Source organism: Leptodactylus fuscus, chromosome 7 (assembly GCF_031893055.1).
Source record: "Leptodactylus fuscus isolate aLepFus1 chromosome 7, aLepFus1.hap2, whole genome shotgun sequence".
NCBI lineage: Eukaryota > Metazoa > Chordata > Amphibia > Anura > Leptodactylidae > Leptodactylus > Leptodactylus fuscus.
Genome location: NC_134271.1, coordinates 136,493,823 through 136,519,904, shown reverse-complemented (window position 1 = coordinate 136,519,904; position 26,082 = coordinate 136,493,823). Strand labels below are relative to the sequence as shown.

The following is a 26,082-nucleotide window of genomic DNA, read 5'->3' as shown; positions in this document are numbered from 1 at the left end:
CATAGGGTTATACTATACCTCACTGTATATACATAGGGTTATACTATACCTCCCTGTATATACATAGGGTTATACTATACCTCGCTGTATACATATATTATATATGTATATATATGTAGTGAGCCGCTAGCTGTATACCCTCCTGCCGTCCCGTATGTATACAGTATATACCGCCCTACCGATATACACACAGCTCGTACATCAGTTCCCGGGCACGGTAGCTCCGGGGGTGTCGCATGCTGCTGGATTTGTCCCCCCCGCCCATCCGTATAGCCCCCTCCCCGTATCGCCCCCGTTGATCACACAGTAGTCTGCGCCTGCGCGTTGCATCCTCTCCCCGCCCGCTCCCTCCTTCTCCTCCTGCTCCTTCTCCTTCCCCCGGTGCTAGTGTCTCTCCTCACCACCCGGAGGTGCCGGGCACAGGGTGGAGGCTCTGCCGGCTGCACCGTGGACCTCGCTGCCTTGGGATTCTTGCAGCAAGTTGCCCTCAGACAGTGTCAGCAGTCCCCACGGTAGGTGGCCGCAGGACCCTATGGCATGGATGTGTGTGTATTGTCATCAGCATTGGGGCACTTGTGTGTATGGGGAGGAGGGTCTGCAGGCTGTGTGATGCCATGGTATATGGGGGGGCACGGATAGTGTCACCACTACCTACCACAGCCATGCTGTGTCACATGACTGGCGAGGAACACCACTAATTCTGCACAACTTCCACGGGCGCTATTTTTCCCCGTAAACCGGTGGCGAGTCGCCACGATGAACATGTTGCTACCAGCTGTCCTTGTATATACCACTAAATAACAAAAGCAGATGTATCCCCTGAATGGCGGCGACCGTATTTACGGAGGATTTGAGCTATTCCATGTCAATTCGGTGATGCACGGGGGTCTGCGTGACCCTGGCGGTGGCACGGCGACATTGGCTAGGGGTTGTGACCCTGCTCCTGCGTGATTCCCCGTCTCCATTGGAGACCAGTATGTGCTAGATGTTGGGTTGGTGACTGTATACACTGTGCAGCTGCTCGCTCTGTACAGTACACATGTTGCTCTGGTTTCCTGCGCGCTGCGCCGCTCCAGAGCATCTTTTCGTTTGCTGTAGGATCAAACACACGTCATCCCTGTGATCCTGGAAGGATACAACGTGAGCCCGGGGTCCTGTGGTCCAGCAGATGCTGCAGGAGACCCTATAGACAATCTGATGCTAGGATGCAGCGGGGTAAATATTTGCAGTATATTGTGTCATATTTGCAGCGGGTTGTATAATACATCCCATACCTCCAGGAAATACAAGCCCTCTGTCTCATCGTCTCACGTATCATGAGATGACTATTTATCTTTTCATCCTTCTTTTCTAAAGTCCTGAACGGCTGGGTTGTGTTCATTTGTGTCAATATGTTGCCATTGCCTATCCGTCCCGTCCATGGTTGATTTATATATTTTGCAAAACTGCATCAGATAGATGGAAAATGTGTCTGTAACAAATCAGCCTTGTGTGACTAGACCCCAATATCCGTCTAGAAGAGGGTCACTTACCTTGCGGTGATGTGAACGTGTCCTGTTGACCAAGATCTAAGATATTTTCGAGGAAAGTTTATTTATTCTGCCCTTGTTGCAGTGAGTGTGTGCAGCCTCCTTATGTCTGTATCCACACGTGCCATTGTGACTGCTTTGTATACATTTTGGAAAATTGTACATTTTTGTCATTTTTATGAACAATGGTAACAAGGCGCCTCCGGTAAAACGCTGAGATCTGGACAGAACTGCATCCGAAACGGCAAGGCCTAAGCCCGAGGCCACACGCTGAAGAAAAGTTGCAGATTTTGGGGCCACACGGTGGCTCAGTGGTTAGCACTGCAGCCTTGCAGCGCTGGAGTCCTGGTGTTCAAATCCCGCCAAGGGCATAAAACTATCTGCAAGGAGTTTGTATGTTCTCCTCGTGTTTGCATGGATTTCCATCCCATATTCCAAAAAAAGACATACTGATAGGGAAAAATGTACATTGTGAGCTCTACATGGGGCTCACAATCTACATTTAAAAAAAAAAAGAAAAGTTGCAGATTTTGTTGCGATGGGGCTTTAAGGGTTCTTGTTCATTTTGAAGACTTTGTTGGGTTCGGTTAAGACAAATGTAGCAAAATTTGCAACAAAACACGGCCAATTTTTGGGAATGTGTTGGTTTCAGATTGACGTATAATGGACAGGTTTCTTGGATCCATGGTAAGGTCGTTGGTGTTGTAGGTTTGGCTTAGTGAAATTAGAAGACGGTTGGGTGTTAAGACGTATGGACCCCAAGATGCAGTGGACTCGGGCTGTATTCATAGTTGGCAGGCAACTGTCCTGTTCTCGAAGCGGGCCCTGTAGGAACCCATGTGCCCCATTGAGAAGTTATTTCTGGTCATCAACAAATCTGTGAATTCACCCATACACGTGAGATGGTGCGTCTTAAAGGGGCTGGCATGCAAATTAGTGAAATGACTGATGACTCGGAATTAACCTCTGCCAGTATTTCCCGGGCGGTGACTTCCTGGACTCTCTCCTCTTATGTTGTCACTGCTCTGGCCTGTGATCGGATCGGGGTGACCAGGACGTAGAAATCTGGCAGGGGACATGGACGATGTTGGAAAAGGCCTGGTGGGGTTTCAGGGGTTGGATGATGAGTCCTAAAAAAAATAAATTATTTTTTATTATTTTATTGGTGTGAAAGTCACCACGGGCTGAAGTGCTATTAAGAATATTTAGGATAGAAGTTAAGTGTCGGATTGCTGGGGGTCCAACCGTTGTGTCTCTCAGCGATCAGAATGGGGGCCGTGAGTCCCCCCTAAAACCTCAGCGGAAATCGAGCGCCAGTGCGCTTGCATGACCAGTGCTCCATTCTCTGCTATGGAGTTATCAGGACTGTGATCTCCCCATAGAAGTGAATGGAGGTCCGGTCATGTGAGTGTCGTTTCATTTACATGAAGGCTTTAGGGGGACGTTTAATTTTAGTTGTACCCCCAGTGATGGGACGCTTATCCCCTATTCTGAGTGTCTTTAGCAGCACAGACCCTGCAATGTCCATTCAATGACAGATGGAGCCCCCTGGGTCTGGTGTCCGCTTCCTTTGACTGTAATGTAAAAAACATGCTGGAACTTTCTTGTGTCGTGCTTTATACTTTTCTGCTGGATGGGGAAGTCCCACGTGCAGGACTTTTTCTTCCATTAGTGTAGTAAACAAGAAAGCGACCGGACACCAAACACAGGGGGCTCCATCTGCATCCATCGTTCTACTACCGTCATGGCTATTGCTCTTATTCTATGACCGACGAGAGCAATAGACGTTCATCGCTGTATTGTGACCACACACTTAACATCAGTGGACCTATAATAAATGTGAGAAGCATCTACAAAGTGTCTTGTTTTCTAGCATGAGGCCGTGGCCACGTGGCATGTGATCATTACATACTTGCCAGCGACTTCCTCACTATAATCTACTATACAGTCCCCGAGTGTCGACACCTCTGATCCACATACTGCAACAAGAACCCGCAACAAACCCCGGCATGACAAATATCGGTATGAGTTTTGCCTATATTTTTGCAATGCAGAGCTCGAAGCTGTAGAGGACCTGTAGGTGAGCTATAGTAAGAGGCGCTGGTTTTCAGGTGCTTTTGTTGCAGAATTTCCCCAGGATGAGTTTGCACAGTGTGTCCCTGGCCTTAGGAGCTTTGTAACAATCTGGTTAGCGTTGGATAGAGATGAGCGAGTACTGTTCGGATCAGCCGATCCGAACAGCACGCTCGCATAGAAATGAATGGACGTAGCCGGCACGCGGGGGGGTTAAGCGGCCGCCCGACGTCAGAGCGGAAGTACCAGGTGCTTCCATTCATTTCTATGGAGCGTGCTGTTCGGATCGGCTGATCCCAACAGTACTCGCTCATCTCTAGCGTTGGACAGTCGTGTTCAATTGGTCCTCTGCTTGGAAAACAGGGCTGTGGAGTCGGTAGGCCAAACCACCGACTTTGATATCTCTCTGTCATAAATGGTGGTCAGGCCCGGTTCGGATTTCCATTCGGGGAGGACTATATTGGGGTCCGTGTGGTTTCCGCTCGGTGACCGCATGAAACATGCGGAGACAAAACTCAAGCAGCACTTTTCTCTCCTCATGTTTTGAGCGGAAATCCCACGGATCCCAGTATAGTCTATGGGGTCTGTGGGTTTCCCACGTAACCACTTCCTAATGCATATAGGTTTCCATTCGGTGGCGGGGGTCCCCCAAGTTGACTTCCCGAACGCAGAAGTGAACCGGGCCTCAGCCGTTGGTCAGACAGAAGCAGAAAGTGTCTCTAATTCTAATTCCAGCCTTGCTGGATGATCACCTCCCACTTGGCTGGATCTGAAATGACCTTATATTACATATTTGACCATTTGTTTGAACCTACTTTGTGCTATTATTCTAGCAGTATGAGCACATGACCACCAGGGCGGCGACCTGTCTGTAAGTAGTCGTCTAGTTATGGTAAACCCTTACGATTTGCGAATTTTTACGTATTCCTTTGACTCCTATCCTAAGACTTAGAGCTCTCTCTCCGTGTGATCTTTTATAAGGTCACATTGCACCTTAAACAAAGCAAATACCGAGTGTTTCAGGATCTGCTGACGGGTTCCCTTTAACAATGGAGGTACACGTAATCGTTCTGTGTAATAATACACTTATCGGTCTCCTGCCGGTGGCAGATGTCACGCGGAGAATCATTGGAATGACGAAAACGTTCAGTTCTTCCGTCAAAATAAAAGAAGCTGGTGCGTAACCCTTTCCTATTTCTTGTAGCCTAAGATGTTTTTTTTCAGTTTTAATATGACTGGGACGTCTAGAGCGGTGCGGCAGGTTTCGTTTCTTATATACTGACAGATGTTGTGACCCTGCTCAGTTCTATGTAAGTGACAAGGCTGTCACCTACCGACCCGGCTATAGATGTCCATAGACATTGCGTCTCTGCTGGCGGGTACTGTCCGTGTCTGATATGACGGGCGCCTACGTTCGCCGGGATATTTTTCTGCCCTGTTGTTTTCCTTTGGGTCGGGCGTCCTCCTCTGTAGGAATAACAATGATGGCTTTTCATCTACTCGCTGATAAGAGGTGGGAGTATAGAATGCTGGAAACTTGTGAAAAGTTGCAGAAAAAGTTGCAAACTTTTTTTTGTAGGCTTATGTTTGGAGTTCTTTGTCTCGTAGCCGTTGTAGCATTGTCTCTGTTGTAATGTATTGTATGTTATTGATGTTTATTTTGTTTGTTTGTATGTCGCCAGCTTTTTCCGCAGCGCTTTACGGATATCAAACGTCGTTGGCAAAAGGATGTATTAGACTAAATCCATATTTGTGGCAGGGTCTCCGTTAGGGACAAAACACTAGAGGTCAGCAGAGAGAAAAGTCCTGGATGGAGGTCTCTTTTTCTCTGTCAATTTCACTATAAAAATGGCGGACACCCAGCGAACCCCATTATAGTCTATGGCAGGGGTAGGGAACCTTGGCTCTCCAGCTGTTACAAAACTACAACTCCCAGCATGCATACTTGGAACTCCGATGGAAGTGAATGGAGCAGCTGGAGAGCCAAGGTTCCCTACCCCTGGTCTATGGGGTCTGCAAGGGACTGGTCCAGCGGTCCAGTTCTTCATCGTTTTGGTACCTTGCTGGACCAGGACGATGGAGAGCAGATGTGAACCTTGCCTAAGTACATATCTGCCCAAGATTGGCAGCCGAAATAGTCAATGGGTCCGTCGGGCTCAGGGTGCATTCACTTATATAGCAGACCGCATGGCCGTTGTTCTGCTCTGTTGGAGAACAACGCAGTACGGATTTGAACCGTGGCCTAAGAGTAAAGTAGGCCGAAACCAACTATTTTGGCAGTACCAGCTGACTATATTACATGCATGACAGTTTTCAGACTCTCCCATGACAGGTGATGATGGGGCATATTGAAATTGCCCTTAGAAGTAACTGTCAGTAACTTACTCCCATCTCAACGTATAGGCTTGCGTGGCCAAACCGGAACAGTCTATTGGGAGCTTTTGGGGGGGACTGTCGTCATAATCAATAGAAATGGCTTTTTATCAATTGATCGACTCCTTGTCTTTAAAAATCTGATTCCCGTTGGTCATTCCTAATTAATAGAATTTAAAGTAGAGCTGGAGGACCCTGCTTTGTAATACCTCACATCTCCTGTGGGGGCAGTGCATATCAAGGTGAATGTTTTCAAAAATGGGTTGATAACAGGAGCTGTGGTTCCATTACTATACGGTGTACAGATTTGTAAGTAGAAAACTCAATCCACTGTCTAGTGGCCATACCAGGTTACTGCAGCTCTGCTTAGTGTAGTGTGCAGTGACCTTGCCAGAATTTCTGCCATCACCTGACCCAATCATCTGATACTGATGGCCTTAGAACAAGTCATCAATATCTTTTACCCAGGAAATCCCTGTATATCAGAATGACATTATGTATGAAATCCTATAACAAAGTCACCAGACGTCAAGCCTGATTCTATCACGATGATGTAGATGTCTCGGATAGAGAGGTTGACCTCATTGGATAATCTTTCTACTAGGAAGGTCCCACAAGGATAAGGAGATCAAAGTGTCAGATCTCTGTAATCTGAGTGATTGTTGTGATCTGCGGAGGAACCAGTGACCAGTTGTGCTACACTGCCACCGCAGGAGAAATCAAGCATTACACTGGTTTTATTTGGTATAATGGGCTTTCCTTAGTGTGCATGGATACCCCCGTTCCTTCAGAGTGAGACATCCTTATTCAGAAGTTTCGATTGTCCTAAAAAGTAGCCCCCCCCCCCCCTTAAAATGGTTATATATTATTGACCAATCCTTAGGATGGACCAATGATATGTCATCAGTGGAGGTCCAAAACCCACGACCCACCACAGACCGGCTGCTTTTCTACTGAATACCAAGTACGGTGCCACACGTATCTTAGTGGCGGTACTTGGTATTGCAGTTTAGCCCATACTAAGCTGCAGCTTAGGGGTAATGGCATATCTGTAAGGCCCGGTTCACATTTATGTTTGGGCTGTTCTGTTCACTTCTTGCAGAAACCATATGGACCCAATTATAGTCTATGCGTCCACAGGTTTCCTTAGGTAACCGCTTTTTTATACGGATAGGTTTCCATTTGGTGGCCTCCCCAAGCAGAAACCTCAACGCAGATGTGAATCAGGGCTAAGTTTTTCCTTCACTGGACCATTCCTGGCCACCCACCATGCAAGGAACTTTATCCAGCTTCATTCACTTGAATAGGTCCGTCTTGAGGTTTCCAATAACAGTGAAGGGATCCTATTGTTACACCAACTCTATGGCCCCTTCATTATCAGAACTAGGGCAGGGCTCCTAGTGGTTGGTGATGGAATATCCTAGGGCAGTGATGGTGAACCTTTTAGAGATCGAGTGCCCAAACTGCAACCCAAAATCTGCTCCATAAATGCTTCCATACAGTATAATCTGCTGCACAGTGGCCTCCACACAGTATAATCTACTGCACAGTGGCCTCCACACAGTATAATCTACTGCACAGTGGCCTCCGCACAGTATAATCTGCTGCACAGTGGCCTCCGCACAGTATAATCTGCTGCACAGTGGCCTCCGCACAGTATAATCTGCTGCACAGTGGCCTCCGCACAGTATAATCTGCTGCACAGTGGCCTCCGCACAGTATAATCTGCTGCACAGTGGCCTCCGCACAGTATAATCTGCTGCACAGTGGCCTCCGCACAGTATAATCTGCTCCACAGTGGCCTCCGCACAGTATAATCTGCTGCACAGTTGCCTCCGCACAGTATAATCTGCTGCACAGTGGCCTCCACACAGTATAATCTGCTGCACATTGGCCTCCGCACAGTATAATCTGCTGCACAGTGGCCTCCGCACAGTATAATCTGCTGCACAGTGGCCTCCAATCTGCTGCACAGTGGCCTCCATACAGTATAATCTGCTGCACAGTGGCCTCCGCACAGTATAATCTGCTGCACAGTGGCCTCCGCACAGTACAATCTGCTGCACAGTGGCCTCCGCACAGTATAATCTGCTGCACAGTGGCCTCCGCACAGTATAATCTGCTGCACAGTGGCCTCCGCACAGTATAATCTGCTGCACAGTGGCCTCCGCACAGTATAATCTGCTGCACAGTGGCCTCCGCACAGTATAATCTGCTGCACAGTGGCCTCCGCACAGTATAATCTGCTGCATAGTGGCCTCTGCACAGTATAATCTGCTGCACAGTGGCCTCCGCACAGTATAATCTGCTGCACAGTGGCCTCCGCACAGTATAATCTGCTGCACAGTGGCCTCCGCACAGTATAATTTTCTCCACAGTGGCCTCCGCACAGTATAATCTGCTGCACAGTGGCCTCCACACAGTATAATCTGCTGCACAGTGGTCTCCGCACAGTATAATCTGCTCCACAGTGGCCTCCACACAGTATAATCTGCTGCACAGTGGTCCCCACACAGTATAATCTGCTCCACAGTGGCCTCCACACAGTATAATCTGCTGCACAGTGGCCTCCACACAGTATAATCTGCTGCACAGTGGCCTCCACACAGTATAGTCTGCTGCACAGTGGTCCCCACACAGTATACTCCATAGATGGGTGCCCAAAGAAAGGACTCCTGTGCCATAGGTTCGCCATCACGGTCCTAGGGGTACACCGCCCCTTTGCATGATGGGAATACCCCTTTCATATGGTCCATGGCTGTATATCCCCTCGGCTTGTTGTTCTAGTCTGTTGTTACTGTACGTACAGGTGCAACAAGTCTCTTTCCAGAAAGTTGACTATGAAATTATACAATCTGGAGATTAATAAGTGCAGTCAATATTTACCCAGCAGTTACAGCGCGCAGCTCTCCGAGAGCCTCGTAAAAGGCACTTACCTCGCTGCAGATACACAAGAAGCTTTCTCCTTTCTTCCCTCTGCTCTCCTAGTTGCGATGTGTGAATAGATCTTACAGCAACTTTGCTTCTAATTGGAAAAGTCACTCGGCGCCGACGTTATTTCCATTCGCACTACATGCGTTGCTTCTAGCGTCCGTCCTTCATGCAGGAGTATGGCAGAATCCCCAGAATCGCTGCCACTGAGAAGCTCGCATGGGCGAATGTATCCAGGATTTTTATGGAAGCGTAACTGCTCCGTGTCGGATGCCAGAGACTAAGTCACGGGGTCGTACCCACCCTGATATGGGAAGAAAATCAATGGTGCTTTTGTGTGCCATGGGTCAGAACTGTGTTCAATGAAAAAATTCTCTTAAAGGGATATTCCCATCTCCATCATTTGGGACGCACCTCTGGGTATGACGGTCAGGGGACTGTCTGTATCACAGCAGGGATGTAGAGGAAGGTGGGGTCATTTGAGACCCCTTATATTGGCTCCAGCATACAGCCTTTAAGCTGCGGTCCCACGTTGCGAAAACGCAGCTTATTTTGTTCCAGATTTTGCTGCGTTTTTTGAGCCAAAGCCAAGAATGGCCACAAAAGGAATAGGAAATATATAATAGGCTCTTAGGTTAAGTTCACACTGGGTTTTTTGGTCAGGATTTTGAGGCCGTATCCACCTCAAAATCCTGACCAAAACCGGTCAGTTCTTTTTTCCGAGAGCTTGAAGAAGAAGCGACGTGCTCATTCTTTCACGCGGATTCGCCTCGTGACATCCTCCTGAGGACACGCCCTCCTCCCGACTAGGCTCATTCATTTGGGCTTAATCCGGAGCGGAGTGGATGCATCGGCATCCAGTCGCAGCTACCTGTATTTTGGTCCGTACTTTGGCCTCTGCCTCCAGTTCCGGACCAAAAAACCCCATGTGAACTTACCCATATACTTCTACTTTAGCTTAAAAAAAAAAAAAAAAAAAAAAACACAGCAAAATCTGCAACAAAAAGAGCTGTGTGTGACTTTTGGTTAGGCCTGGGCGGTTATTGCGATGAATCGGGAATTTTACTTCCATTATGATTAATTTTGATTGTTTAGGCCTCTTTTGAAGTATCAGTAGGTGTTGGGCGACCCTCACAATATTCGTCTTGTGTGGATCATGCAGTGGTTACTTTTGGACCAAACTTGTCCGAATTGGAACTGCAATTATGCTCTGGGGTCTTTCCAGACTCCAAAGTATAGCTAGGGGGTCCCATGGGAGATGAGCAAATGTTTTGAAAACCCCATACAGTGTTCTTCATCCTGTTCTGGGCATCCTGAATGATGTCGGACCGCTAAGGCCTGTGATGCGGCTTCAACGGTTTGTGACACAGAAACGCATGAGTGACCAGTGTCGCAATGCTATGTGACCACAGAGGCCCAATTACAGGCTTCAGTGGCCTAACTGTACTGGAATCAGCTGGGCATTGGCTACTGGAGGATGGAAATAGTTGGAGGTCATGAAATTCCTCTTTAAAAACTTGAGACAACCCATTTAAAGGGGAGCACTATAGCTTATGCCCTGTTCACATGGAATACTGAACGCAACTCCAAGCACTGTGTAGTAAAAGCCCAAGGACCCCACTATAATGGGGTCCGTTTGCTTGCCGCCAGATCTCTGCAGGGATCATGCGGACAGGAAAGTAGTTTACAATCTACTTTCCTGTATGCATGACTCGTGCAGGCAGTGCGCAGCAAGCACACGGACCCCATTATAGTCTGTGGGGTCCATGTGCTTTTACTGTACAGCGCTTGCAGTTGCGATCCCCATGCGCACCCCCGAACGGAATATGGAACGCAGATGTGAACGAGGGGTTACTAGTGCATTCCCTGCACTGGTTAAGCTTCATTACTTATATACACATCCGTCCCCCAGAGCCCTGAAGTTAATTTTGTGGAGGGCTGTTGGGGAGGCCAAAACTCATGTTCCTCAACCTCCCCTGCAGCCGCCTTGTCTCATTAGCCGTAGACTTGTTGAGTAGAGTAAAATTGGTCATTTGACCGTGAGTTAGACCGTCAGCAGCGGAAGGTGAGACAAGAGATCTGCCCTATACGAAGGTAATAAATGGGGCACCAGGGGACTGAGGTTAAGGAATGCACTGGAATGTTTTACTAATCCCCGATAACCCCTTCGTTCGGTACCAGTCGAGTGTGGGGAACTAACCAAGTCCATGTGGATTGATAGTTTAGTGTCCCTAAAATCCCAATAGAAGATTGCTTATGCCCAGGATTGAGCATCATCGGACCGAAGGCTGGTGCTTCTGATATGTACGCAGTTTTGCGGGGCCGATATCTACTACCCTGGCTTCTTTGCAGATCTGCGCATGCGCCAGGAGCCATTGATGCTAGTATAAGCTTTTCTTTTTTTCACCCCAGCCGCAGCCAGGTCATCGATGGGGATATGTAGGACACAAAACCATAGCTTCCTAAGGACCTTCTGGTGGTTTAGTGTCCCAGATTTTCCTGACGGGTACCCTTTAAGTGGAAAACCGAGGCCTGAGGGTAGAGCAGATTTTTCTGCAAACCACGAGGCTGAGCTGCATATTAAACCTCCTGACTTGTCACTTTGTGTTTGGACAGTAACACCTATGTCAGCATTATACATGCATTTCATTAAATTGATGCTGAAATTTACTCCTAATGTTTATATTGCCATCTGCCGTATTACTGGAAGTTGTTAACCTCTGCCCTGCCAGAGAGGCACGTCCGCGCCGCACGCTATACGTTCTGGGTGATTCTATATTATATGACGGCCGCATCATTTCCTTCCTGATAGAAGAGGAGGATTTCTTTGAACGCGCCGCAGATTTCTTCCTGCTTCACTGCGTGCCCCTTATACCGCCAGAGGGGGGCTGCAGCGCCTTGCTCTAAAGCGTTCTGCAAACCCCTCTGCTAATATAATAGCTCAGGGTGACTGACAGCTGAGGAGGAAAATCACAGGAATCCAACTGGAGGTAAAGGAAATGTGTTTTCTGGCTGTTTACAGGAGAAAATAGTTTCATAGTTTGTCAGTTTTTGCTGAAAGATGACATAATTGGATGTGTTACACACGACCGTGCTCAGCCGAGATCCTGCTGACTGTACCAGCTGGGGTAACGGAGCCCAGACGTTGTTTAGCGCTCATTGTAATAATTGTGTTAGAGACCGGAATGGTGTCACTAAAAATAAATCTTCAGATTAGGATCGCATTCTTAGTGTATTTGGTGAACGTTTTTGTAATACGCTTTAGTAGCCTATCTAACTTCCTATTTATTATAAAACAGACTGCAAAGTTCTCATTGGCAACCCTCTAACTGAGCTGTACACATTGTGTTATGAATATGCAGTGCGGGGTGGTCACTTCAGATGCTTGTAGCTTTGGTTGTATAACCCTTTATTCACATCTGCGTCGGGCAGTCTGCATAGGGAATACCGAACGCAACCGCAAGCGCTCTGCAGTAAAAGCACATGGACCCCATAGACTATAATGGGGTCCATGTGCTGGCCACACGCTGCCTGCACGAATCATGCGGACAGGAAAGTAGATTGTGAACTATGTTCCTGTCCGCATGATCCCTGTGTAGATCTGGCAGTAAGCACATGGACCCCATTATAGTCTATGGGGTCCATGTGCTTTCACTAGCACACCACTTGCAATTGTGTTTGGTATTCTGTGCGGGGGGGGGGGGGTGTGTCCTCATGTGGACTCCCCCAGACGGAATACCAACGCAGATGTGAACGAGGCCTTACACCTGATACTAGTACCATTTTTCTTGGTTGTATAAAACCAGAGATACAGCCATTTGGGGTCACCATTGCGTTTAGTAAATGCTTCAGTGCTACATACTACATTGAGTACAGGTGTGCGGACAGAGTCTCTCTGGCAATGCTCAGTTGGAACTTTACAGCCTGTTTTTTAATTGAAAGGTAGTTTGATAGGTTAAAGGGGTTGTCCAGGATATAGAGAGCATCAGGCCAGGGAGCGTAAACCCCCAGCGACCCCCACTGCGCTGTCCCATAGACTTCAGTGGGAGTGTAGTAACTCAACTGGCCGCCACAGTTTGTACAGGTGACCAGCGTGGCAGTCTGACACCCAGTACTCCCACAGGTCTCAATTGGTGGCCAATCCTAAGGAGGGAAAGAAAGTTAGAAAGCAGAGTCTTGTGTTTCTTCCATGTACAGTCTAAGGCCCGGTTCACATCTGCACTCGGGCTATTCCATTTCCTACGGAGAGAAAAGTCCCGCTCTTTTCGGGCAGAAACCGATCGGAAACCACGCGGACCCCATTATAGTCTTATGGGGTCCATGGGTTTCCTTAGGTAACCGCTTTTTTTATGTGGATTAGGATTCCGTTCGGGGAATGTACAGATGTGAACTGGGCCTAAGGGAGACAAGATAACAGCTAGTCTCCAGCTAAGAAATTCAGTGCAGAGGAGAAAACTGCAAAAAAAATAAAATAAATTCAGAATACACATCACATAATGGGCAGAAAGTGTTATTAATAGACTACACACATGACAGGCTTGTTTTGAAAAGTCATCCCAAATGTTAATTGATAATTGAGGGGGTCCCTATATTAGTTACTAGTAGTGATGAGCGAGTAGTAGTCGATCGAATACCTCGCCGGCATAGGAATGCGTGTAAGCGGCCGAACACCAAGGGGTTAAACGCTTCGAATATTTGATGTGTTTAACCCCTTGGTGTTCGGCCGATTACACGCATTCCTATGCCGGCGGGGTATTCGATCGAATACTATTCGCTCAACACTAGTTACTAGCTACAACGAAGGGGGCCACTTAGCCAGACACACACGTGCTCTAATGGGGAGCCGATTCTGCTGCTCCCCGACAACTCTGCTGGCAACTTACTTCCAAATGGATCAGGCATAAAGGCCCGACCACTAAGCCTAATAATAGACTGACTTGCCAATTTTATAGAGGTTTTCTTTGTAGTACTAACCTAATTTACACCACAGATAGTATTACAATAGAAGATAACACCCATCATTGTATCTACTATTGCCAGACACAGTCACCTTTCCCATAAACCACGCGTCGGCTCTAGTCTCTTGCTGCCTATGGCCTTGACAATGCTGTAAAGCATATCACTAAATGCTGTTAACAGAGCAGAGAAGCTCAGTCAAGATGGCTGACGCAATACAAAATAAAAACGGATTAGAAAAAAGTCATAGGTTTTACTAAATAAAAATATTGGCGATGTATTCCTCTTACAGGTTTATAGCGTCTTCCTCTCTCGCTGTTACTAGAAGAAATCATTTACAGGAAAACTAACCCCGGTTCATGTATAAATAATATATAAGCGTTCACCAAGGACACACATGTCGGCTGTATTATTTATACTGCAGGACAGTGAAGGTTTCCTGCGGCCTAATCTGTACCCATAGTATAAGGTGTGTGTATAAGATGTGTGCGGCTCTCCAGTAAATTATTCATCGTGATCCTTTCTCTTACCTACCATTCGTATTTCAGCCATTCTTGGGGGCTCCAGGCATTAACACCACTTTACGCCGCATGTACATGTACAGCTCCATGAATAAGGCTGGATATACACCACGTGAAATCTGCCCCATAGAGATGTCCGTGTGTTATCACAGGTCCATGAGCGATGGCCAAAATTCAGGACTGGTCTTGTTCCTGTCCACGTTGAGTCCCAGGTTTACTCAAGAAAGTGAAATGTCACGGGTGGCACATGGAGAGCATCATTGCGGTCCACACCGTTCAACCATGAACGTGGTACATACACACAGTTGTCAAGATATTAATCAAGCTCTACTGGCAGGTGGGCGGTCCTGGGCTGAAAGAGGAACTGCCCACCTGCCAGTAAAGAGTCTAATTAACATATTATTGGCTGAAGCTAAGAACATGCATTGCTCAGGAATGGCGGGGGCTAGAGAAGAAATTCCGACTGTTCTGGAACCAGTGAAGCATTGTGATGATGGGTCCTCTGTGAGATGTTCTCCTGGGAGTTTTATCTTACCCTATTTTTCATGCTTAACTTGGGCTGTTTCCGACCCCGAGTCACTCCACCTCCTCCAAGGATCTTGGAGAGGCCCAGGGTACGGGCGTTGGTTCTTCCAGCATGAAAAACCCCAGAGGAACTAACTAAAATAAAACTCCTTGGGCATCCTTTTTAGGTTGAGTTAACACGTAGTTTTTTGGTCAGGATTCTGAGGCCGAATTTGCCTCAAAATCAATGGGAGCCAGCCAGTTCTTTTTTTCCGGGAGCCATTTTTTTTTTTGGCTCCCGGAAAAAAGAAGCAACATGCTCATTCTTCAGGCGGATTCGCAAGGCTGACTAGGCCTATTCATTGGGCCTAATCCGTAACGGAGTGCGCGACTGGATGTCGGTGCACTGCATCATGTCGCAGCTACCCGTTTTTTGGTCTGGAAACCGAGGCGGCCTCCAGACCAAAAAAAACCCTTTGTCAACCCGGCCTTAAAGGGTTGTTTTGCAGGTGCCCATTGTATACGTCGTTCCAGCTTGTGCGGTGTGTAGAGGGTGTTGTCCCGGGATCAGTTTCTGACCCTTCGCTTGGCTTTGTGTTGCTCACGTACAGTAGGTGCAATGGGGTCGGAGTGATACTTCTCTATGGGAGATGAATAGGATAGTATTATGTTGTGCCCTTTCAAAGTCCAAGTGTTTGCTATTGAGTCTTGCAGTGTATTCAGGGTGTTGCCCTCCATCCCCAGGAGGTTTTATCTACAGAAAAGAACAAAAAACCCAACCTTTTACCTAATCCAACCTTTCCTACACACGGCCGTGTATAAAACCCAGTAAGCTATTTCTCTATGGATGTAATCCCGATAATATATACTCGTAATATTCCTTTAACAGGCTTTTGCGGCATCGAGTAGATAAAGTTTAATAGTCGGTTATGATTAACCGCCATAATGTGCTGTATACATGTATGCATGCATGGCAACACCTCCAGTTTTTTCTCTTGCTCTAGATTTCATACATGGCTCCCATTGTGTTCCAGGTAAGCGCCTATCTATAGAGGGGTGGCCGATGTGCCTGGCTTCAGACTGTCAGACGTGTCAATTATTCGCGCTCCGAATTAAAGGGAATGTATCTCCGATTTTTGAAAAAAAAAATAAATAAAAAATCTCTTTCTAACCTGTTTTTTTTATTTTGCAATAGTGTATTTTTTTTATTCTACTTTCTGTATACGATTATGGGGTCGGCCTTCTTCCCGGAGCTTTGGCTCTGTTAACAGCATTTAGTGATCTGCTTTACGGCACGGTCATGGCCATAGGCTGCAATAGTCTGGAGCCGACTCACTGAGGTTTTTTAGGCATCCTCTGTCAAGTAGATGAGATGTGGTATCCTCTATTGTCAGAAGTGGAGGTAATGATGGGTCAGTGGTGTTATCTGCTATTGTAATCCTGTCTATGATTCCGGTGAATGGAATTGGGAAGTGTAGGGCTATTATAAGGGCAGAGTGAAAAATTGTAGGATTTAGTACGTTCTTTAACATATAGATAGTGACGTGGGCAATAAAATTATCAGGAATATGTAATTAATGTAAAATCCTGGTTAAAAAAAAAAAGGAACAATATACCATATATACTCGAGTATAAGCCGAGTTTTTCAGTACAGTTTTTCTGCTGAAAAAGTCCGCCTCGGCTTATACTCGAGTCAAGCGCAGGGAGGATATTGTTATATACACTCCAGGCGCTGTATTGTTTGCACGATGTAGGTTGCACTCACATTCTGCTGCAGTTGTTCCAGGGAGAGAAGGTTGTCCAGCCAGAAGGTCTACGGGGAGTGCAGTGGGATGCTGTCCTCACTGTCCGACTCCTGCGGTAGCTCCAGGCTGGTGTTGGTTCAGGTGCAGCTGCTCCTCGCTCTCCGCCTTCAGCCGCTGCCGGTCCGGACCTGCGGGGAGCGCCATCTTCCTGTGGACCCTGCCATCATAGTCACTAACTGCGCAGAGAATCAGCAGTTTCGGCGTCGAGTCCACAGGAAGATGGCGCTCCCCGCGGGTCCGCACCTTGCCGCCAAAACTGCTGACTCTCTGCGCAGTTAAGTGACGATGCTGGGGGGTCCACAGGAAGATGGCACTCCACGTGGGTGCAGACCTTGCTGCCAAAACTGCTGACTCTCTTCGCAGTTAAGTGACGATGCTGGCGGGGTCCACAGGAAGATGGTGCTCCCTGCGGGTCCAGCCTGGTGGGAGCTGAAGGCAGACAGCAACGAGCAGCTGCACTTGAACCATCACCGGCTTGGAGCTGCCGCAGGAGCCGGACAGTGAGGGCATCCCGTTGCACTCCCTCTGGACCTTCTGGCTGGACAACCTTCTCTCGCTGGAACAACTGCAGCAGAATGTGACTACAACCTACACCGTGCAAACAATACAGTGTCTGGAGTGTATATAACAGTTGATGGAGGGTTGGGGTTTGGGGTGCAGTAGGTGCTGGGGAAGGGGGGGGGTGTTTTGGTTGTCTATCTGCCCCTTTCCTGAGCTTAAAGGGCAGTCCCCCCCCCCCCCCACTTGGAATTCAGTCTGAATACAGCCAGGCTGAATATAGGGGATCTGCAGTGCTCCTGTTCCGTCGGGAAGGGGTTAATAGGAGCACTGCAGATCCCCTATGTTCAGCCAAGCTGAATTCCAAGTGGGGGAAAAAAATCCCAGTCCTCAAGCTCAAGGAAGGGGCAGACAGACAACCAAAACACTCCCTCCCCTTCCCCAGCACCTACTGCACCCAAAAACTCCGACCATTTTAATTTTTGAAATTTTCCAGTAGCTGCTGCATTTCCCCCCCTCGGCTTATACTCGACTCTATAAGTTTTCCCTGTTTTTTTTGTGGTAAAATTAGGGGCCTCGGCTTATATTCGGGTCGGCTTATACTCAAGTATATACGGTACATAGAAAATGCATTAAAAAAAATCCCAAGCTGCTTCCTTTCATCTGCTCCTTTCCTTTGGTCCTTTTATCTTAGATTACAAATAAAACTGAAACAAATATGTAAAAACTTCTCAGTATGTCCCAGAAGCTCAGACCTATCTCCCTGATTCTTCTTTACTGTCCTGTGTCTTGATATAAAACGGCTGCGGCAGGAGCTCCCCCGCCCCCCCGCCCTGTCTGCATTAAGAAGAAAAGATCATTACAGGGGTTGTTCCATGGTCAGACCGTGTGAGATATCCATTGGATAGATAATGAGCGAGTAGTGAAATATTCGAGATTCGATACTCGTTTTGAGTAGAGCCTCAATATTTGACTACTTGATCAAATATCGAATCCCATTACCGTCTATGGGAAAAGATGCTTGTTTCAGGGGAAACCACTATTCGACTAAAGGAGGGTCACCAAGTCCACGAGAGAGTGTTTAAGAGGAGCGCTGTGCAGTTAAAGCGCACGGACCCCATAGACTATAACGGGTCCGTGCGCTTTAACTGCACATCGCTTGCAGTTGCACTGATATTCCGTTCGGGGGGGAGGGCCTTCTGGACGGGAGGCAAGCGCTAATGTGTCGTCCTGCAGAACCAGCGTTGATTGGCCGAATGCTATACAGTGTACAGCATTCGGCCAATCAAAGCTGGTTCTGCAACAGGCTCTTCTTTGCTAGTCGGGAGAGCTGGCAGCTTGAGTTATACGGGAGCTGACGTTTTCTCATAGGAATGCATTGACCAGCGTTGATTGGCCGAATGCTATACAGTGTACAGCATGGTTCTGCCAGAGGCTTGTCTGTGACGAGGCGGAGTCTAAGATCGGACCATAATGGAGACTGCTGTGGTCTGATCTTAGACTCCGCCTCTTCACAGACGAGCCTCCGGCAGAACCAGTGTTTATTGGCCGAATCCCGTACACTGTATAGCATTTGGCCAATCAACGCTGTTTCTGAATCGAATCTTTACTGCGAATAGCAAGTAGCATTCGATCGAGTACGAATATTTAGAATACCGTAGTATTTTATCAAATACCTACTCAATCGAATACTACTCACTCATCTCTAATAATGGGACCCCACAAATCACAAGAATGGGGTCCCGTGTTGCTCCTTGGAACTTGTTTGCTGCTGAACATTCACTCTCTATGGGACTAAGAGAGGTAGCGGAGTACAGTTTACCGCTGTCTGTGCACAGTCCTGTAAGCTTTGAATGGGTCAACAGAGCGCCACTCTATTCAGATGGGGAACACTGGACCCCCATACTTGTGATTGGTGGGGTTCTAAAAATTCTATAAAAATTCCCTGGATATTAGAATTATTGGTAGGATCTTTTTTCCCGATACTCTTACATGTTATGACTGTAAGCCATACTATGGTAAATTATAAGATGTCCTATTTGGAGTTTTTTTTGGAGCATTTGATAAAAAAAATTGTAAAATATTTGACTTTAAAATGCTTTAGTTCTTTTATGTTCCTTTTTTTTGTTGATTTTTCTTCCATTGTTCTCGCTTTCTTCTTCAGATTTATTAGGTAAAGTCATTGTGAATGAAGAACTTCTCTGTAACAGTCTCTGCCATTGTTTTATAGCGTTCCCTATCAAATGCTGACTGCTTACAGACTAGATAATATTGATCGTCGGGTTCCGGTACGAAACAGTGCGGTCAAGGAGAAAATATGGCACCTCCTGGTAGACACACACAAGGAGATGGCGGATTATAATGTCCACGTTCTTTATGTGAAGATGAAGTGCCTGCTTGTATATCAAGGCTGGACTAGTCTTCTATGTGCAACACATTCATAACAGTGGAGGTCACATGACCGGACGTGCTTGCTCAGAAGGCTCACTCCTTGGATACCCCAGAGCAAGCACAACACGTACATTACAAGATGACAAGTGTCCTCATTCCTTCCAAGTCGGAAGTAAATGAGCCTGGGCATGTGTAATCTGAATAAAAAATTCAGGGTTTGATGAGCAAAGACAAATCTGGAAACGGAGCCCATCCTCAGGATCTTTGCCAAGCATTGGCTATGGGTAAGTTCACAAGGAGGAATTTGCTGGGGAGGGAAATTTTCACGGAGGAATTTGAGGTGGCCTTTTGGAACCCACGGTGGAAAAGCTTTGGCTTTCTGCTGCATATATACAATGGGGTAATCGAGAGTGAGCCCTGAGCCAAGGTTTCCAAGGAGATTCGTTATCTTTTTCAGAGCGCTAAAAAAAGATGTTTCCGTCACGGCCTTCTGTTGGCCCTAAAATGGGCTCCAAGTTTCACTGTGTGAACTTGACCTTAGGGTAGTGCGGAGGAATTTACAGCTGATGTTGAGGCAAATTCTGCCTCAAAATAAGCGCAAATTTTGGTGAATCTTGCTCAATTGTGCCATGGACTCCAATTCTATTTTGGGGGGCTCCATCATGTTATCCTGTAGTACAGTAGTGATGACGTTGGTGTTGTGCAGCAGGAAAAAACGGACCAGCTTCCTCCAAGGAACAGGCAAGAATTCAGCGCTCACCTAGATGTATAACTACCGTACATACTCGAGTATAAGCCGACCCAAATATAAGCCGAGGCCCCTAATTTTGGCCCCAAAAACTGGGAAAACTTATTGACTCGAGTATAAGCCGAAAATTAAAAATGATTCGATGTTTTTTGGGTGTAGTAGTTGCTGGGGAAGGAGAGGGGGTGTTTTGGTTGTCTGTCTGCCCCTTCCCTGAGCTTGAGGACTGTTTTTTCTTCCCCCCACTTGGAGTTCAGTCTGGCTGAATATAGGGTATCTGCAGTGCTCCTATTAACCCCTTCCCGACAGAACAGGAGCACTGCAGATCCCCTATATTCAGTAGACACAGGGATTCCTAATGTGTATGTGTTTCACAGTCATTTTCTACTTTTATATGTATTCTAGGGAAAGGAGGCATTTACAACTTTTATTTTATTTTTTTATTATATTTTTTTAAAGCTTTTTTTTTTTTTTCTCACTATTTTAGGGGAGATCCTATACATTACTATGCGGCTGGTCATAGACACCCCCCAAAGAAATAAAAAAAAATAATTTTTTTTTGCTTGACTCGAGTATAAGCCGAGGGGGGCTTTTTCAGCACAAAAACTGTGCTGAAAAACTAGGCTTATACTCGAGTATATACGGTAACTTCTTTATTACATGATGCGTTTCGGGCCAGCATCGGCCCTTTCTCAAATGCAAATTCTGTCCCGTTCATGCTAGTGTTCGTCTCTCCGTTTGGGTCTGCATGGGGACCTCTCTCGGACCTGGACCAGGTCTACAGTGTGAACACAGGGTGAGCAGGAACCAGGGCACACTCTATTTCACAATAGCCTAAGGCGTTGGTGTTGTGCAGGTCTTTTCTTCATTGTCGTTTTATCTTTTACTAGCGTAATGTATATTTTCGGATAACGACAATGTCACACTTGCCAACACCACACGTTTTAATAGTCCGATCCGTGTTTATATCAGTTACACTTAAGTGTGTCATTTCCTGGCCGTGACCAATGTGTTTAGGCACAAACAGATAGGAACATTAGTGTAACTCCCAGAGTAATCCAAGACGTGGCAGACTATGGGCGCTGCAGATAATAACCCACACGTCCGGAAGTAATATGGGAGCGTATGCCAAGCAGGTTCTTAAAGGTACCACAACGTTGATGGACTAAAGCCATATTTTCATTAGGAGAATGTGATATTGTATTGTGTTCTGCTCTTACGACAACCTGATTTACATATGACTCACGGAATACAAGGATGAAACGAAACGTAATTGATGTCTACGAGGAAACTACACACGCCTTGTAATTGAATGTCCTGTGAGTAGGCGATATGGGATCTTATCACGTAAGGGTAAGACTGCCTAGAGCAATGGGGCAGATTTACTAATCCTAATTTATAGACAGTGCAAACTTTCCTTTTTACAAGGCCCCGAGGGGACAGCATAGGGGATCTGCCTATTAGCGCTCTGTCCTTTGACTGGGACCATATGGTAAGGTGAACTTTTTAGGATCTGTTCACATGGTGCAGTGCTGTATGGTGGCCCAAGGCTTGGAGGCTGAGCCTGACCACAGGGTGCTATTGCATTTGGGTCAGTCCTCCTGTGGGTGCTTGCCATGTTGTGCCGCACCCAATAGAGGTCGCCCTGAATTGGCTAGTTGGCTTATATATCTTGATGTATAACATTGGGATGTTCGGTCCATGTCTTTAACTTTAGACTTTCTATTATAACTTTATTCCACCAGAGTTACCTTGCGTCCAAATTTTGGCGGGTATTGTTGCATCTGTAGCCACATCCCCTTTTCAATAAGCAACTCCCCTTTCTCGTGATACCACGCTACGTTATTGGACGAGGCGATAAGAGTGTCTAAGGCCGGGGCCACACGTGGTGTAGTCACTGCTGCTGGTGGAATTGTGAGGTTCCTTGAGCCCAGCACACAAATGATTCTGGGACACCACCTTCAATAGCTCCTGAAATAGACCGCAGTACCCTTTCAACTTGTGGGACCTTTATTGTGTTAGAGCCTGGGTCCACTGTGGCATGAAGCATGCAGTTAGTTTGCCACATGTGGCCTTTAGCTTAGTAAATCTTCCCAATGTGTTTTCTATCAGTTTCTGACTTCTAATAATGTTTAAAGAGGACCTTTCACCATATCCGGGCACAGGCAGTTCTATATACTGCTGGAAAGCTGGCAGTGCACTGAATTCAGCGCACTGTCGGCTTTCCCGATCTGTGCCCGGTGTGAAGAGCTTACGGCCCGGTACCGTAGCTCTTCTATGGTCAGAAGGGCGTTTCTGACCATTAGCCAGAGACGTCCTTCTGCCTCGCGGCGCCAATCGCGCTGTACGGTGGAGCGGGGAGGACCGCCCCCTCCCTCTGCTCACACAGCTTGTCCGTAGACTAGCATTATCAGGGAGGGAGGGGGCGTTCCTCCCCGCTCCACAGCACAGCGCGATTGGCGCCGCGAGGCAGAAGGACGTCTCTGGCTAATGGTCAGAAACGCCCTTCTGACTGTAAAGCGCTACGGTACCGGGACCGATAGCGCTTTACACCGGGCACGAATCGGGAAAGCCGACAGTGCGCTGAATTCAGCGCACTGTCAGCTTTCTGGCAGTATATAACACTGCATGTGCCTGGATATGGTGAAAGGTCCTCTTTAAAGGGATCATTGGATACCCTTTTATTCTGACTAACACGTAGGAATAGCCTTAAGAAAGGCTATTCTTCTCCTACCTTTAGATGTCTTCTCTGTGCCGCCGTTTGGTAGAAATCCCGGTTTTCTTCTGCATGCAAATGAGTTCTTTCGCAGCACTGGGGGCGGACCCCAATGCTGTGAGAGAACTCTCCAGCGCCGCCTCCATCTCCTTCTGGAACGGCCTCTTTGTGCGTCTTCTTCCGTCTTGGGTTTCAATCTTTTAGGCCTCAGGCAGAGCCGACTGCGCATGCCCAGTCCACAAGAAAATGGCCGCTTACACCAGCTTACTGTGTAAGCAGCCATTTTCTTGTGGCCTGGGTATGCACAGTCGGCTCTGCTCGAGGTCTAGAAGATTGAAACCCAGGACGGAAGAGGACACAGGGAGAGGCCGATCCAGGTGAACATAGAGGGGGCGCTGGGGAGTTCTCTCACAGCATTGGGGACTCCCCCAATGCTGTTTGAGGGTTGGGAACCGCCCCCAGTGCTGCTAGAGAACTCATTTGCCTACAGACGAAAACCAGGATTCCTACCAAATGGCGGCGCGCAGAAGACATCTAAAGGTAGGAGAAGAATAGCCTTTCTTAAGGCTATTCCTACGTGTTAGTCAGAAAAAAAGGGAATCCAATGATAGGGTCCCTTTAATGTTGCCTCCAATTTCTAAAAACTTCTGGTATGTCTTGAATTGTCAGAATTTGATCGGTTAGGGTCCTGGTGCCGAGTTGTCCACTGGTCACAAGGAGCAGAAGAGCTGAGATGATCACTTTTCGGTCAAGCATGTGGCCTCATGCCACATGGACCCATTCATTTCTGTGGACCCATACGCACGGCTGTAGTTCTTGTGACCGTGTGTCTGTGACGTATACAAGGGCCGCAAAATACGAAGCATGCCCTATTCCTGTCGACTTTTGCGGCACAGACAAGTGTAGGGATCATACAAGTCTCTTTACGGATCCGTGATTGCAAATGACCTAATATCACGTTTTTTGTGGATCAGTATTTGTGTGCAAGAAAAACCAACTACGGGAAAGTGTTAAAGGGGGGTTCTCATCACATCGGAAAACAATCCACGTTCTATGCCTCTAAATAGGGCTTTTGGTAACTGTGTATTCACATTCCGGAGTGTCAGCCTTCGATTTCTTGAGCGAACTCTCTAATGAATGTGTCGGATTTGCCATAGGTAATTCTGACTGGTGTGCACAGATCCTTAGGGTCCTTTTACACAAGCCGTTAAATTGCAAGTCGTTCAGTACTGCAGCGCAAATTGCTGAACAGGTGTCAGAACACACAGGGGGAAAATTTATTAAGATTGGCTGAATTTACGGAGAATGCTAAAGCGGAACTAAACTTTCTAACAACTTTTGATTTTTCTGGCAGCGTTTGTGACGTTACGAAGTATTGTAATATAAATTATTAATGAATTTTTGGCTTCTTTCTGGGAAATCTCGCGCTGCTTTATTCTTCTGGTGGGAGATGAAATCTGTACACTGCTTTCACTAGGTATATGGGCTCTCGTATAGGACAGGGAAGCCGAGACTGGAGGGTCCTTCATACAGTTATATTTCGGCATTATAGAGCTTGGAATGGTGCTGAGTAGAGATGAGCGAACACTATTCAAAACGGTTGTTTCAAATAGCACGCTGCCATAGGAATGAATGGAAGCGGCCGGCACTCAGACTTTGCTTAACCCCCAGCGTGCCGGCTGCGTCCATTCATTCCTGTGGGTGCGTGCTATTCGAAACGGCTGTTTCAAATAGTGTTTGCTCATCTCTAGTGCTGAGATTCTCAGCTTTCATGACACCATAATCGGAGACCTGTCTGAATCGCCACCTGAATTTCTGGCTGAAAAATGCAGAGAGAAATGCTCTGCTTGCTAGTGTGAACCTAGCCTTATACTGTATGCAGCTGCTGGTGATCTCTCTGGAAGTAGTGCAGGTAGAACTGTGATTGTTGTGCCCTATGAAAGCTTAGAGTCTAATTTTTCGTATGACAGTAGAGGCACTGCTCTACTTGCGACCGCTACACTCTTACTCTTCGTTCATATCTGTGTTCGGTATTCCGTTCGGGGGAGTCCGCATGGGGACCCCCGGAACAGTATACCGAGCGCAACTGCAAGCGGTGTGCAGTAAAAGCACACGGACCCCATAGACTATAATGGGGTCCGTGTGCTTGCCGCTTGCTCCCCGCGGACTGAAAAGTAGATTGTGAACTACTTTCCTGTCCGCATGATCCCTGCAGAGATCTGGCGGCAAGCACACGGACCTCATTATCATCTATAGGGTCCATGTGCATTCCCTAGCACACCGCTTTCAGTCGCGTTCAGTACTCCGTTCGGGGGGTCTTCATGCGGACTCCCTCAGACGGAATACCAATGCAGATGTGAACGAGGCCTTAGTGAAAAGTAAGTACAGAGTTCAGCTCTTAATAAAGAAACCAGGCTTAGGACAGGCCTTCAATATTAGATCTTTGAGGGTCCAGTAGCCGAGACCCCCCACTGATCTGTTATTTGAGGAACGCTCAACTCCTGCTAATGTTTGCTCTTGCCTTACGATTTGTAGTGGTGGGTTTTGGTACTGCAATGATTAAACTTCAATGAAACAAGAGCTGTTAGATATGGACATGGACATCATAAGTGGACCATGGATTAATGGAAGAAGGTGGCTGCTGGGATCTGGGTCGGAATCACGAAATAGAGTATCAGAATATCCGCCAGTAGGCCTAGCCCTAACATAGTAATGGACCAGAAGAAGACACCCAAATACCATACTATGGTCTGTTTCCTAGTGGTGGTTTGATAGGTCCCCCAAATCATTTTATCTCGTGGGTCAACACTGACTGGAAGCCCTTGGCTTTTGGCTTCCATGTTGATGTTACTGTGATGTGCACCATCTACAGTACCTAAGCATCAAGCAGATGGAGTACCCCAACGTTGAGTGCTACCCCCAAAGGCAGTTGCCTCTTTCAGTAGTATAATGTACTCTGCCGAAATCAGAAAATTGTTCAGGAGTAGTATAAGGGAAATGGCCTCCAACTTCCCTAGAGCTTCATCCGATCCAACATCTG

At 47.1% G+C, this 26,082-nt stretch overlaps 1 protein-coding gene across 3 annotated transcripts in view; it reads left to right on the top strand.

The window, feature by feature from the left end:
- Positions 1–352: 352 nt before the first annotated feature.
- FUT8 (fucosyltransferase 8) overlaps positions 353–26,082 on the top strand; it is a 150,125-nt gene continuing 124,395 nt past the window's right edge. For all 3 annotated transcript variants that reach the window (XM_075283149.1, XM_075283147.1, XM_075283148.1), the window contains exon 1: positions 353–512. The gene's annotated coding sequence lies outside the window, so the exon portion shown is untranslated. The remainder of the gene's footprint in view (positions 513–26,082) is intronic.